General features: G+C 39.2%; 1 long non-coding RNA gene across 1 annotated transcript in view; it reads right to left on the reverse strand.

The window, feature by feature from the left end:
* Window positions 1–14,136, reverse strand: part of LOC147822297 (uncharacterized) — a 65,586-nt gene extending 51,450 nt beyond the window's left edge. Inside the window, exons 1-2 of the long non-coding RNA XR_015445831.1 lie at window positions 10,386–14,136; window positions 8,570–8,643 (exon numbers count right to left, since the gene is read on the reverse strand). This is a non-coding gene — a long non-coding RNA (uncharacterized LOC147822297). The remainder of the gene's footprint in view (window positions 1–8,569; window positions 8,644–10,385) is intronic.
* Between the last annotated feature and the right edge of the window lie 368 nt (window positions 14,137–14,504).

Below are 14,504 nucleotides of genomic sequence, written 5' to 3' on the forward strand. Positions count from 1 at the left end.
GCTGGTCTCCTGTGCTCATGATGAGTGTCTTCCCACATGACCTGTGGCCTCTATGGGCTGACACGTTAGTCACACTCATCCCCCACACTGACAGCCTGTGTGTGCACCAAGAACATGTCTGCTTCCTTGTCCTTCTTGAATGGAGTGCATGAGTATTCTAAGCAGTTCAAACTTAGGAGAGCAGAAAAAAAGCATTCTACCCAATTAAAACTTAGAACAGAAAAACAAAATCAAGGAATATTACTTACTTTCCATAATTTAATCAGTAACAAGTATAGGATCATTTAAAAAATCCTTTAAAAATATTTGGTAGCATTGAATTAGATCTGATGAGCTTATTAAGTAGGTTGTGCTTTTATTCATTAAGAAATGTACATCCCAGATAGACTTTGATTACCAAAAATGGATGATACTTAGTTTAATTTCACATGGTTTGTGCGATAACAGGGAAGTATGTAACCTATTAGGCACTCAAAAAAGTTTCATTGGAGAAAATATTCAATAACCCTCCAATGGGAAAATTCTATCCATAGGAACTTGGCCCAGAGGATTTAAGTTGCATCCAGCTCTATTTATCATCTTGCAAACTTCTTCATTATGCCAAAATGAAATCTCAGCTGTGCCCTGACTGCAAAGCAAAAGCAACACAGGCTACTTTAGTCACCTCAGCAAGGATATTCTTGGAGCTCATCAATTTTCCAAGACTGTCAAACACTTTTTATCAATTTTTGGTCAAAGGTCACAGTTATCTTACATTAGCAGCCTCAAATTTGTGTGTTGAAAGACATTTAAGGTTTTTATTCTTGCTTCATAAAAAGGAAAAACAACCTTCTAGAATATTCATGATAATCATTGTTTTCAGCTGTGCTAGAATTCCAACATTTTTAGATTTTTATTAAGCTTGATTCCTACTACTGTATATGTATAGCTCAGAAGCAGCTTTCCCCCAGATGGGCACGGCCTGCCGTCGAGGTCAGCTCACAGCTAGCTTTCTCATCTGAAGCAGTCTCTTTCTCACTGCTGTCAGGTTTTCTCATGCCCCTGGAAGACCCCAAGCATGGAACTGAAGTGTTTCCCATGTGACACATAATTTTTAAGGAATATTCCAGCCCTGTTGGGACAGGCACCTGCTCTTTACAGAGGCAGCTAAAGGGCAAACACTCCTGATAGGAGAATTTTGTTTTTACTGGTGGCAGGTTGTTTAGAGTTTAGAAATCATTTAAGATAACATAACTATAATAGAAAAATAAACATTGTTAACTTATTGGGGGTGTTAGGGCTTGAACCAAAGGCCTGGCGCATGCCAAGCTCACATTCTACCACTAAGCTACACTCCAGGCCCTTCTTTTCCTTCTTGAACTTAGTGTTGCAGCTAAACTTGTATAGCTCTTAAATAGACACTAAAATTAGACACAGTATTAGTTCCAAATATTCTCCCAAACACCTGCTTTAAATAGTAGATGATCTGACAAAAGTTTCTGATTATATAACACTTAGACATACACCCTCCTTGTTTTTAACTCAAAATAATACCAAATCAGTTTACATGATTCTTGTGTTTATTTATATTAAACTATAATACTCCCAAATAGGAATCTAAGCCATGGCTTCGGCCAGGTATCTGTCTCATTATAGAGGAACCTGTGATGGGTATTGGCTCTATAAGTAGGTTGGTGAAGTTGCTGAGAATTAGAAGCATTTGGGACAAAAGCCTGAATGGAGACTGGGAGGAGAAGCAAAGGAAATGGTTTTCAGGCCAATGCTCATTTTACAAGTCATTCACTTTCCCATGGAAAAGATAAGAAAGTCATTTAAGAATTATTTACCTTTCAGCTTAAAAGACAAGTCTGCAGAACCCTATTGACAGGGATGAAGGACTCATTGTTGCTTTTCCCTCTCCTCTGGCTGGGATCAGCCTAGGAAAGAAGCCTTTGCTATTCAGCAGGAAGAAGAAGCTAGATGTATCAAAATAGAACACACCTCTCAAGACTAGTTAAGGGAGATCTCCTAAGTCCATTTAGTTAGGTGAGCCATAATAGCTACTGTGCTAATCAGAGACACTCAATCTTTATTTTTAAAATCTAGACGAAACACAAATTAAGGAGAGATTAAACACTTTACAAAGGTTCTACAATATGAGTTATAAAATTAGTGTGCTCCCCTAGAGAGTGATTTAAAAAACAAATTCCACTTACAAAAAATTATTAAGTAAATAAATAAATTTGGAAATGTTTCAATATTATAAAATGAGTTGAAATTGATTGGAGATTATAGAACTTTGTTATTTTATTGTGAATTGACTTGATTTTTTTAAAAAAGGACTTTCTCCTTGTGAATAACATTGAAAAATAATTTTAGTCCTTGGTAGCAATAATCTTCTGCACAGGATCTTTGGGACTGATTTTTCTTCCATGTCTCACATCCTTTGGCGTGTACTTTATCTCTTTCTCAGCATTACTGGCCCACTAGAGAAATGATTAGACTGCTCAGCAGCTGCAAAGCTGATACACATGGAGCAGGGAACATTCCCTGGGGGTAAGACAGCTATTGCACCCAACCCAACCGAGGGCTCAGACTTATACTAGTGGGAGGACCACCAAAAGTGAGGGAGGTAGAGGGGCAAGAATTCCCTCTGTACACCCTTCTGAGCTTCTCAAAGTTTAGAGACAACCATTGCTAACCTATAGAGAAGAACACTGTCAATGTAAAAAATCCCAGAAGTAATATCTGTGCCATCTCCCATGAGGACATGGTCTAGCATCCCCAAGGCTGCCACCTTCCTCCAGAGATACACACACCTCTAATCTAGACAACATGTGGTGTTCTGTAAGAGTCCACAAAATAGCATTATTGTCCTTGAGTTTTAGGGTCATACTTCAGTTATATTGGTTACTATATAAATGTGGGCTCTCAGGAGGATGCTCCCCTGCTGCCATTTCACCACTCCTAGGGCAGAGGAGGTGAGCCAATCCCAGAGCCCAGGAGGAGGTGCCCCTACTGCCATTCCACTGCTCCTAGGGCAGAGGAGGTGAGCTTCGCAGGCGCCAGCAGCAGGACCCTCACCCCACCCTGTGGAAATGAGAAGATACATAAACAAGCCTCAAAAACAGACTTCCAGATCACCTACAGCAACCCCAAAGAGAAATGAGATGGAACAATGTGATACTCAAGCACCTGGACTCCCTGAACTAGCAACAAAAGAGGATTTGGAAAAAATGAAATCAGAAATAATTTCTCAGATAACAGCAAAGATTGTGCCCATAGAGCAAGACATGATTAATAAACCTAGAGAGGACACAGATTAAAAAAACAGAGGAGCTGAGGAACATGATGGAATCCCAACATAGGAAACAAATGGAATCCATAAAACAGATGCAAATAGATTTCCAGGAGATTAAAAACTCCATTGAAAGTCTACGCAGCAGAATGAGGCAATGTGAGGATAGAATTTCAGATATAGAAGATAAGATTGCAATTAGTGACCAGGAAAAGAAAAATTGCTTTAAAATTGTAAGGGACCATGAGAAAACAATCCAGCAGCTGCTAGATGATGCAAAGAAGAATAACATAAAACTGATTGGAGTCAATGAAGAAACAGGAGAGAGTGCAGATGACATAAAAAAACTGTTCACTAAAGTGATGGCAGAAAACTTCCCAAGCAGGGGAAAAGAAATGGACATACAGGTAAGTGAGGCATATAGGGCTCCAACTAGCCAATGATCAAAAAACATCTACACATAGACATATAATAGTTAGGATTCCTGAAACCCAACAGAAGAACAAAATTCTACAAGCAGTGAGAGAAAAGAAACAAATCACATACAAAGGAAAGCCCAGCAGAATCACAGCAGACTTTTCAACACAAACCCTCAAGGCAAGAAAAGGTTGGAGTGATGTATTTCAAGCCCTAAAGGAAAACAACCTCCAACCCAGATTGATGTACCCTGCAAAACTATCTTTCAAAATTGATGGAGAAGGGGCCAGGGATTTAGCTCAGTGGTTCCGTCGCTTGCCTTGCAAGTGCAAGGACTTGAGTTTGATCCCTGGTACCAAAGAAAAAAAATTGATGGAGAAATAAGATACTTTCATGACAAAGAGCACCTCAGGAACTTCATGAATACCACATCAACACTGCAAAAAATTTTAGACAATATCCTAGGAAAAGACAATGAGGATCACAACCCCAGGAAGCCCAGCAGAATGAATACACTGGGCGTGACAAATTAAATGCAAAGGGGGAGAATCCAACAAAAAGAAAAAGTCATGACAAGGCTTTTAAAACTTTTAACTTCATCTCCCTAATGAGTGTATAATTCAAACTTGTTATTGTACTGATTAGTATTTTTCTGATTCTAGTGTTGCACACCTTTCCTTGTGTTGTACTGGCTATTTATCATCTTGTGTCTACTTTTTAGTTGGGTTGTCTATTAATGAGCTGTAAGAGTTCTTTATATATTCTGGTCATAGGTTATATGCATTGTAAATGTGGTCTAAGGACTACTTTTCATTTTAATGATGTTATTTAAAGTTCTAAATTTTGATGGAATCTCATTTATCAATTTTTTCTTTTATACATCATGTTTTTTATCCTAGGAAGTTCTTGCCTACCCTAAATTCATAAACATTTTCCCTTATAAGTTTTTCTTAAAGTTTTATAGTTTTAGTCTTTCATATTTAGGTTCATAGATCCTTTCAAGTTATTTTTATATATGGAAACAAAGGGTTGAGGTTAATTTTTTATATACGGATACCAGGTATTCTAGTGCCATTTGCTGAAAACACTACCTTCTCCTCGGCTCTTTAATTGAGTTTATATTCTATAAAATGTTAATGTTAAATAACCTTTCAAAACTCAGTGGACCATATATGTGTGGTTTTATTTCTAGATTCTCTGTTTTATTCCAGTGATCTATATGTCTTTCCTTACACCAACACTGCCTTGATTACTGTAGCTTTAGAGGAAGTCTTAAAATTAGGTAATAAATGTCTTTCAACACTGTTTTTTTTTCCTGTTTACTTTTCTAGGTCCTTTGTACTCCTACATAACGTTTAAATTTCAATGTCCAATTCTTCATTTATAGCAAGTATACAGAGACCTGAATTTTTATGTATATCTTGTGTTTTCTAATCCTGCTAAATTCAAATACAAGTTCTAGGAGCTCCTAGAGATTTCTTAGTATTTTCTCTGTAGATGATCATTTCATCTACATATAAAGATTTTACTTCTACCTTGCCAATCCTATCCTAATTGTGTCATTTTATTGCCAGACTATTTTGGTGGGGACTAGGTTTCAAAGTTTAATGGACAGATGAAGAGTAGGCATATCTGTTCTTCTTCCCCACCTTAGGGAGAAAGCATTGTATCTTCTTCATTCATATAGGCGTTTTTGCTGCAAGTATGGAGTACATGTCTTTAATCTGTTGAGAAGGTTCTGTTCTACTTCTGGTCTCCTGATAGCTTTTACCATGAACAGCTGTAGAATTTAGTCTGATACTTTTTCTCCAACTAGTGACAGGCTCATATGGCTTTTTCCTTTCCTCTGTTAAAATGATGACTTTTGGGGGTGGATCTTCCAATGCTGAATGAACACTGCCATCCCTATAATAAAACCACTTTCTACACACTGCCAGATCTGACTTCTAATAGTTTGTTTTGTTAAACAAGATTTTATCTGTGTTCATACTTTTTTCTTCTATTATCTTTATCCAGTTTTAGGATCAGCACAATGTTGATTTCCTAAAATGAGGGGAGAAGTGCTCCTTTTTTTCTGCTTTAAATGTTTGATACAATTTATCAGTTAAAATGTATATGAGCCTGTTGTTGTCATATAGGTAGGTTTTCAAGCTAGGAATATACTTTCTTTAATAGGTGCTATTCAAATTTTATATTTCTTCCAGGGTTAGTTTCATTAATTGGTCTTCCAAGTTACTTCTTAGAAGCTGTCAAATTTATTTCAAAGAAGATTTTTGTAATATGCTTTCTATATCCTTTTAAATTCTGTAAAATCTGTGGTAATGTCTCCTAGATTTTGATATTGTAATTTTAAAAATGTATGATTGATATTGTGTAATAGGAAGTAAAGGTCTAAAGGAGCAGGGGCAGTGGGAGGGGTAGGGGAAAGGAAAGAAGGGAAAAGAAAAAATATAAGAAAAGGAAAAAACTGGAAACAAAGTTTTGCAAATAGGGAAGGGTAGAGGGGGTGAAGGGAGGGCAGGGGAAGGGGAAAAAAATAAGAACCAATATACTCATGTAATGGTACAAGATCCCAATGATGTATGAACTGTATCTTATACCTAAAATGTACTAATAAACTTAATGGGGAAAAAAATAAATGTGGGATCTTTTTAAATCTGTCATGAGCTCATAGACAATGATGAAGTAAATTCATAATAAAGCATTTGGGTGGGAGCAAATGGTATTTTAAAGCACATATTTATTTATTTCTCCTGTGTTTATGGCAGTCCTATAATGTATTAAGCTGAGCACAACTAACTGGTACCTGTAGCCCTTCCAACTATATTACTTATTTTGTGCACCTTTTAAAAAATTTGTCTATGCAAATAAACAAAATTTTCACTGATTACTGCAAGGAAAAGAACAGCATAATTAATAGAGTTGCAGGGCTCCCACCACCCAGCACTTTATTGCTTTGGCTCAGTAACTACAAATAATATTTCAGTTAAATCAAGCAAATCTCAGAAAATCACAAGTATGGCCAGGAAGCTTCAAAAGCAAAGTTGAAGTGACATTCACAATGTACTCTGGGATACTGTAACCATTTCATACCATTATAAGTTGCCATGGATTGATTCGACCAGCCAACAAAGTCTCAATAAAAATATAGTTTATACAAATGTGGTTCTACTCCTTGTTTGCCTTTCTTTAGACATTTTGTCCTTGGTTAGAAACAAGCCATGACAGTGGTCTCGCCCTAGATTTCTATCTATGGTGAGAAGTCAGCCATAACCATGGTCTAACCCTGAATGTGATCCTAATGTTTTATACCACCAGCAAATCATTAACACATGGAAGTAGCCCTCCCAGCTGCTCTGTTGATTTTTTTTTTAATCCTATAGGCTGTACTGCCTCCCCTGTGTACCTCATTTTAAACTTTTCCCACTGTTCACTCCTCTGAAAAGATTCTTTTCCTGTCCAAAGAAACAAAAAGAATCTACTGGGGAAAACATTCCTCCTTTCTTGTTCCACCCCACAGTTCCGTTGGCCCCAAAGGCTGCACAACACCCCCTCCCCAACCTCTAAGCTAAGTGCTTATTTTAAAGTTCACTGCTGTTTTTCCCCCCTCCCTGGTAAAAGGGGCCATGGATGCTTTCCAGGGTTTGGCTCCTCATTCTCTGCTGGGCTCCCCACAAAGCAGCTTCTCACCAAAGCCTGTCCTCAGGTTTCTCTTTTTAATAAAATTTGTGAGGGCCTTATGCCCCAAATCATTTTTACCCATCAGGGCCATTTGCCTTCCTTCTGAAACAACCAGTGCTAGATCCTCTCCCATCTCCAGGTTCTGATTTTTGCCCCATATGACTCTTCTCAGTAGGACATAATGTGTTATTTCTGGCTCAAGATAATATATTCCCATATCACTCTTGTAAGCCACAAAAAGAGTTCTGCAAAGCAAGCTTTTTGTTCTTCCACTTCCACTTGCTGCTAACAAAGCAGTTTACATAAAAGAAACAAATGAGGACCACAGGTTAATGAAATGTTTAATACTTAAAAAAAAGAGAAATTCTTGACACAATTTTTTACAAAACTGCCAACAGTATTCAGCAATGGTTCCCAAAAGCTGACCCAGTGACCAGTCTGGGATCGCTGCAGAAGAATCACCAGGGAGGTTGCTGAACATAAATACTGATAGGCCCCAGCCCTAGAGTTTCTGTTTCAGTAGGTCTGGGGTTTGGGAGCCACTGATAGAATGTGTAAATCAATCTCAACAGCTTGAGTAAAAGCCCTATAAGCTCATATATTACCATATGTGGATGCCAAATTTTCAACCCATGTGAGTCTTTAGAATTCACACAGTGATTAATATGTTTTGAGAGAAGTATTAGAAGCCTTTTCCATGCAAGTTAAGTCCTGATGGGAGGACAGATGAAAGCCAGGGTATGTACCGGCCTGTTCCCTCCCCAGCAGTCTGTTGACTTCGTATCTATAAGAAGAGGTAAAGTTGCTTCTTTTCTCACTTTCCCCAGCACCCACCAGAAAACGCAGTTTTTGGATAAGCCATGCTTTTACAACATCAGTCCTTATGGGATCACTAATTTATTTAGTTTGTTCCTGATTTATGGCCCATTTGAAAATGAAACAAAGTAGAAATGACAATGAATGACTTAGGGAAATTACTTAGGGTGAAAGTGATTGAACACCGCAGTAATTCTGCCTTCCTCAAGTACAATGAGGCATTTCCCTCCCTGGGAATAAATATGTGAAAAAGATGTAAACTCCAACTAGGACTTGCACAGACTTCCTGTGAGTTTCACAAACCTCCCAAATTTTGAATGCTGCTTTCTCCATACATGCACAAGCCTTCAAAAGGAGATGCAGTAAAATGTTTCCTACCTTGGACCCTTCTTCTTTGCAACTGTCAACCCCTTCCAAGGGAATAGTCTCCTGAGGTACCAGCTTTCAAATACCTAACATTATAAATGGGAAATATTTAATTAATAATTTTTATATAGATTAACTTGTTGCTGTGACAATGTTTTGGAGATATGAAGATATATAATTGCAATTAATCTTATCTGTTTCTTTCTGCTTCTTTAACTGTGGCTCCTAGAAAACTTAAAAGTATGCCTGTTATGTCCTATATTTCCCTTGGTCTGCATTGTTTAGGTGAAGTCCAGCATTTTGCTTTCCAGCTCAGAGCTTGTTACATGTGCTTCCTCAGCACTCTGGGCCCTGCTCTCCTGGCTCAGTCTACCTGGTCCTTGTCTGGACACACCTAATGAAAAAGTTTTTGCCTCACTCTAGTCTCTGAGACACTATCACAGGCTTAAAATGGTTTTGTCCACCATTTTGTCAAGCAATGTATCATTTTTTATTTCAACGGATTCTTGATTCTCACCTCTTTCATGGAATCTTCCATTTTTCCATGAAGACAACTCATCTTCCTACTAGTCACTTTCTAGACATTCTAGTTGGTCACAGAACTAGTTGAGTTATTATTTCTGATTGTTAACAAAACAATCATTTATTCAATAGCATCCACAGGGCACCTCCTGGAGGCCAGGCACTGTATCCATCAGGGATACCTAATAATGTCAGCACACAGCCCTAAAATGATGTGTGGGATGACATCAACCAAAACACATACACTAAACCAATGTTCTCCTGCACTCAGACCCATGAGGAATCTCTGCTTGCAAACTTTCTGAAGAAGAATTTAAATGCAGTGCTCATATAACACAAGTCTTCTGTCTTGGAAAAATTAAAGCTGCTTGACTGCTATTAAACTTTCACCCTTTTCACACTTAGTGTACTCCCTTTGTTTCCCTGACTACCTTAAAAACTTCATTTGTCTTTGTATTCTCATTTCCTTTGCTAACTCAGGATCAAGCACCATGCTTTCACAAGTGCATATTACTGTGTGTATGTTCATTTATCCCTCATAATAATGTGGATGCCATTATTGTTCCCACTGAGAGATGAGGGAACTAACGCTCAGGAAGCTAAGTAACTTAATGAGGCCACACAGGTAATGAGTAGAGGAGTCAAAATTTGAACCCAGGCAGACTCGTTATAGAGGCAGAGTCATTCACCACTACACAAATGAACCCCAAGGACCACTAAGCTGGAAGCTTCTGGGACCACACAGTGCCAGGTGAGAGAAACTATGCAAGATGAACCCTACACAAGAAAAAGAAATCTGGAGGGAGAGCAGGAAAAAGAAACACTATGAGCAAAATATTACTGATTATTTTATTTGAACCCCAAGAAAACCACAAGCCAGAATATACTCTTGGGTCTTCCCGATCATATAAGTAAATAGGGGCTTTCATCATTTGTAGACCTGGGTTCCTATTGGGGAGGGTCCACTTACAATTATACACAAAGTTCTGTTAGTGTAAAAATAGGAGTATAAAACAGTGTGTATGTATGTCTCCAGGGAGAATCTGAAAGGATCTTGACTCTACATAACCACCACATGTACAGCAACTTAGCCAAATATTAGGTGGGGACACTTAGAACAAGCCAGTTGTATGGCCAGCCTTTGCTCACATTAAGCCTATCCCTAGAGCTGTGCTTACATGGAGCAGAATAAGCTATTTTCTACCTATTCAAGTACCTCAGAGCCTGAAATCTCTCCATAAAAGATTTATCAATTATATTTTCAAATCATCTTTTGATATGTAATGTGAGTTTCTGATAAACATGCCTAGTGGAAATGCGTGTTTATCTCAGTTTTCTTTAAAGACCACCATAGTGACAGTTCTGGTTCTGCTTGTCTTCAGATCCACTTCTCCTTCTTCTCTGGTTCTGCTCTGCCTCATTGTATGAGGCTGAACTCTTCTAGACAGAGCCTTCATGTCATCCATGGGTTCAGCAAGTGGTAGGTGGGAGCCTGAAGCTGGAGAGGAGGAAGAAAGCCAGGATTTATGCCCACTGCTCTATGACTCAGACAGAGGATCTAGCAATAGCTGGGCCCCCTCTGCAGATCCACTGATACTAGACAGATCGAGCATTGTTCTAGCTTCCACCAGGGTTACTAGAGCCCTGACTCTGGCAATACCACCTTTGTCCAGCCAGCCTAGGGTGGTGGTGTTATTGCTAATCCCTGGGTTGCCTCACAGACATCTGTTGGCTCCTCAGCAGTTCTACAACTAATTATTTGCATTAAATCCCCATTGTTTCAAGTACTCAGAGTGAATGTAATCTCCTGGTTGAGCCCTGACTAATACATCTAAGAACAATAATTATAAATAAGGACATAGAGAGGATGGGTCACGAAGTAACCATGGATGTGTACTGTTAACACATCTTTGTAAGAATAGAATGAGTGGAGAATGGCTTTAGCAGGGCAGGGGAGGCTGTACCCTAAATAGTTGAAGAGGGGACATTAGTAAGACTCTCAGAAAGCCTGAGCCTTGGAGACACTCATAGATACTATGGAAGGTGGGAATATGAGACTTAAAAGAGGAGTATTGCTTAACAATCCATATATATTCTCCTCTTTGCCTGCCTTTCCTCTAAACATGTGAAGATTATTCTGTGGAGATTGAACCAAAGCAGCTACAGCCTGGTGCCTTAGGAGATACAGCAGCAAGAAGCAGAGTGACAGCAGGCTAGAAATATGGTAATGATGTGCATTTCTAAATTTTCTACCACACGTACTCTGGAGTGAAAGATTCATAACTGGAGAAACAGTATCCTCAACTATAGACACTGGAAGGGGAACAAGAAGTGCCTAGCAAAAAAGTCAGATCTCTGTGAAAAAGCCCATCTTCAACAAGCCCTACCAAGTCATTTGTTATTAGTTTGACAGTATGGAAAACAGTTGTGAAAAGAAACCTGTAGATGCATTTGGGGAGAAAGAGCAATTAGCAATAGTCTGATAGAGAATTAACAAATGCAAATATGAGGCAATAATTAACTCTGGAAAATAAATCATTGGTTCAGCAGTGAACAATGTTTGCATAGTCAAAATAGTGAAACAGTTGATTACTGATGAATAATGGGACAGATGAAGGCAGGGGAAGTGGGGACCGAGTACAATTATAAATGTCATGAATAACATTTAAAATTGACAAATTAAGAAAGTGTGTGACATTAGCTTCCTAATCTGTTCCAGTCCTCTCTCCTAGCTTCTGGTGGTTGCCAGCAATTCTTAGAGTATACTGGCTGACAGCTGCATAGTTCCAATCTCTGCCTTCAGAGTCATGTAGCTGTCTTCCCTTCATGTCTGCATTTCTGAGTCTTTTCTGTAAAAATACAGGGCCTTATTGGATTTAGAAGCCACCCTATTTTAGTATAATTCCATCTTCACTAATTAAATCTTCAGAACCCCCATTTCCAAATGAGGTCACTTTCTGAGGTTCCAGAAAGGACATGTATGCAACTCAATACTAGTATAAGCATTAAAAAATTTTAAATATGGAAGCAAATTCTAAAAGAAGCACTGAAAGTCAAGGCCTTACCTTTGGATTGGGAACTAGTGGGTTTAAGGGAATGGTGTTTATGCTTACAAGACTGAAGACAAGCACACCTGTAGCATACTGACACCCAGGTCCCCTCCTTTAGGCCAGCAGGAAGGATCATACTTCTGCTCCTTCTGGTTGACCAGGTGTGGTCAAATGGCTAGTTCTTAACAATAGGTTGGGGGAGGAGATGACACTTTTGGTCAGAGGTATAATTGCCAATATTAAACCACTGAGTTCTACACTTTCTGCCACAGGGCTGGTGAAGGCATGTATTGAAACAGAGCTTCTGTAAGCCTTGATGACTTCTGTGAACAGTCTCTCATTGCTATGGTCTGAATGTGTCCCCATAAACTCCAGATATTGAAATCTTCATTTCCAGCATGATGGCGTTAAGAGGCAGAGCCTTTGGAAGGTGATTAAGTCATGAAGATAGAGTCCTCCTGAATTTATAAGGAATTAAAGGCCTTATAAAAGAGACCCTCGAGTGCTGTCTTGCCCCTTCTACCATATAAATACACAGTGAGAAGGTGAATCAGGAAATGAGGAGTGATGCATCTGCCCTGATCTTGGACTTTCAGCCTCTATAGTTGTGAGAAATAAAATTCTCTGTTTATAAGCCACCCAGTTTATGGTATTTTGGAATGGCAATCTGAATGAGCTAAGATACTTATTCATATTGGCCATGAGATGGAGATGAGATTAAAAAAAAAAAACCCTTGTTCTATTCTATTGAGATCTGGGGTTTGTTGTTGAAGTTACAGCAGCAAAACCTAGCCTATCTTGATTTAATTTCATATAATATACTTTGATAAAAATAAAAACAAATAAGGTAAGTTATAAAAACACTTAGCATTAGTGACATTAGAAGGTCACTGTTTTAATTACATGGAATTTGAAGGGCACTGATTCTAAGCTGTTGCAGGAACTGTCTAAGTTGGGGCATGGGATACACAGGGCCAAGCCTCATAGTATTTTGAGGGCTATTTCCTTTTCTCTTTAGATAGTATTCTACTTGAAGTAAGGTACACTGAATTAATCTGAATTAATCTTGATATGGCTCATTTCCACAGTATTTCATGTGCAGGAATATGACAAAAAATGAGTTCTGAGAGTCTAGTCTTTTTTCTCTTTTTCAAGTTTTATTTGTGCCTAATCCTATTTTTTTTTTCTTTTTTGATGGGGCTGCAGGGGGGGGATCGAACTCAGGACCTTGCGCTTGCCAGGCAGGCATGGCATCACTGAGCTACATCCCTCTCCTAATCCTATTCTTTTTGGAATGAAAACTCACAGATTCTAAAATTTATTGCCAAATTCTTTATCCAAGAATTTTATTTCATACTGTAAATGATCAATTGTGTTCCTTGAATTTATTCCTATTTTAAAATGTAGTCAGCTAAACTGGGCCTGGTGGTGGTCACATGCCCATAACTCCAGCACTCTTTGAGACTGAGGCAGCAGGTCACAAGTTTGACCCCAGCCCAGGCTACTTAGTGACTTATTGAAATCTTGCCTCAAAATTTAAAAAGTGGATGCCCTACCGAGGTCCCCAGTCATGAGGAATACGCCAAAACAGTCCACTGCACACAGGAAGGTCTGTGCACTCCCTACCGAGGTCCTGAGTTATGCAGAAGACACTGAATCACCCGCTGCAGACAAGCAGCCACCTGGTTCCACACTACAAAGGCACAGAGGACACCAGACCACCAGACCAAGGTACTGAGTCCCACTGTTCCCGGCCCAGAGGTAGGGGCCTCTGAGCAGTCGTCCCACTGCTCCTGGTCCAGAGGAAGGGGCTTCCAGGCCACCCTCCCTCCCGCTGCTCCCAGCCCACAGGAAAGGGCTTTTGGGTCACCATCCCTACCGCTGCTCCCGGCCCCTGGCCCACCTCACCCAGCTCAGAGGAGGTAATCCGTGCAGGTGCTAACAGACCCCAACCCAGTCGAAATGAGAAAACACATAAATGAGTCTCAAAACCAGACTTCCAGATCACCTACAGCAAACCCAAAGGGAAATGAGATGGAACTCTCTGATACTCAACCACCTGGACCCACTGAACTGGCAAAAAAAGGGGATCTGGAAAAAATGTGATCAGAAATAATTTCTCAGATAACAGGAGAAATTGTGCCCCTACTGAAAGACATGATTAATAAATCTAGAGAGGAGCTCAGGAACATGATGGAATCCCAACATAAGAAACAAATGGAATCCATAAAATAGGTGCAAATAGATTTCCAGGAGATGAAAAACTCCATTAAAAGGCTACACAGCAGAATGAGCCAATGTGAGGACAGAATTTCAGATATAGAAGATAAGATTGCAATTAGTGACCAGGAAAAGAAAAATTGCTTCAAAATTAT

The sequence above is a fragment of the Heterocephalus glaber genome, unplaced genomic scaffold (assembly GCF_053883595.1).
Source record: "Heterocephalus glaber isolate CG9 unplaced genomic scaffold, H.glaber_assembly_v1.0 deba00001665, whole genome shotgun sequence".
Taxonomy (NCBI): Eukaryota; Metazoa; Chordata; class Mammalia; order Rodentia; family Bathyergidae; genus Heterocephalus; species Heterocephalus glaber.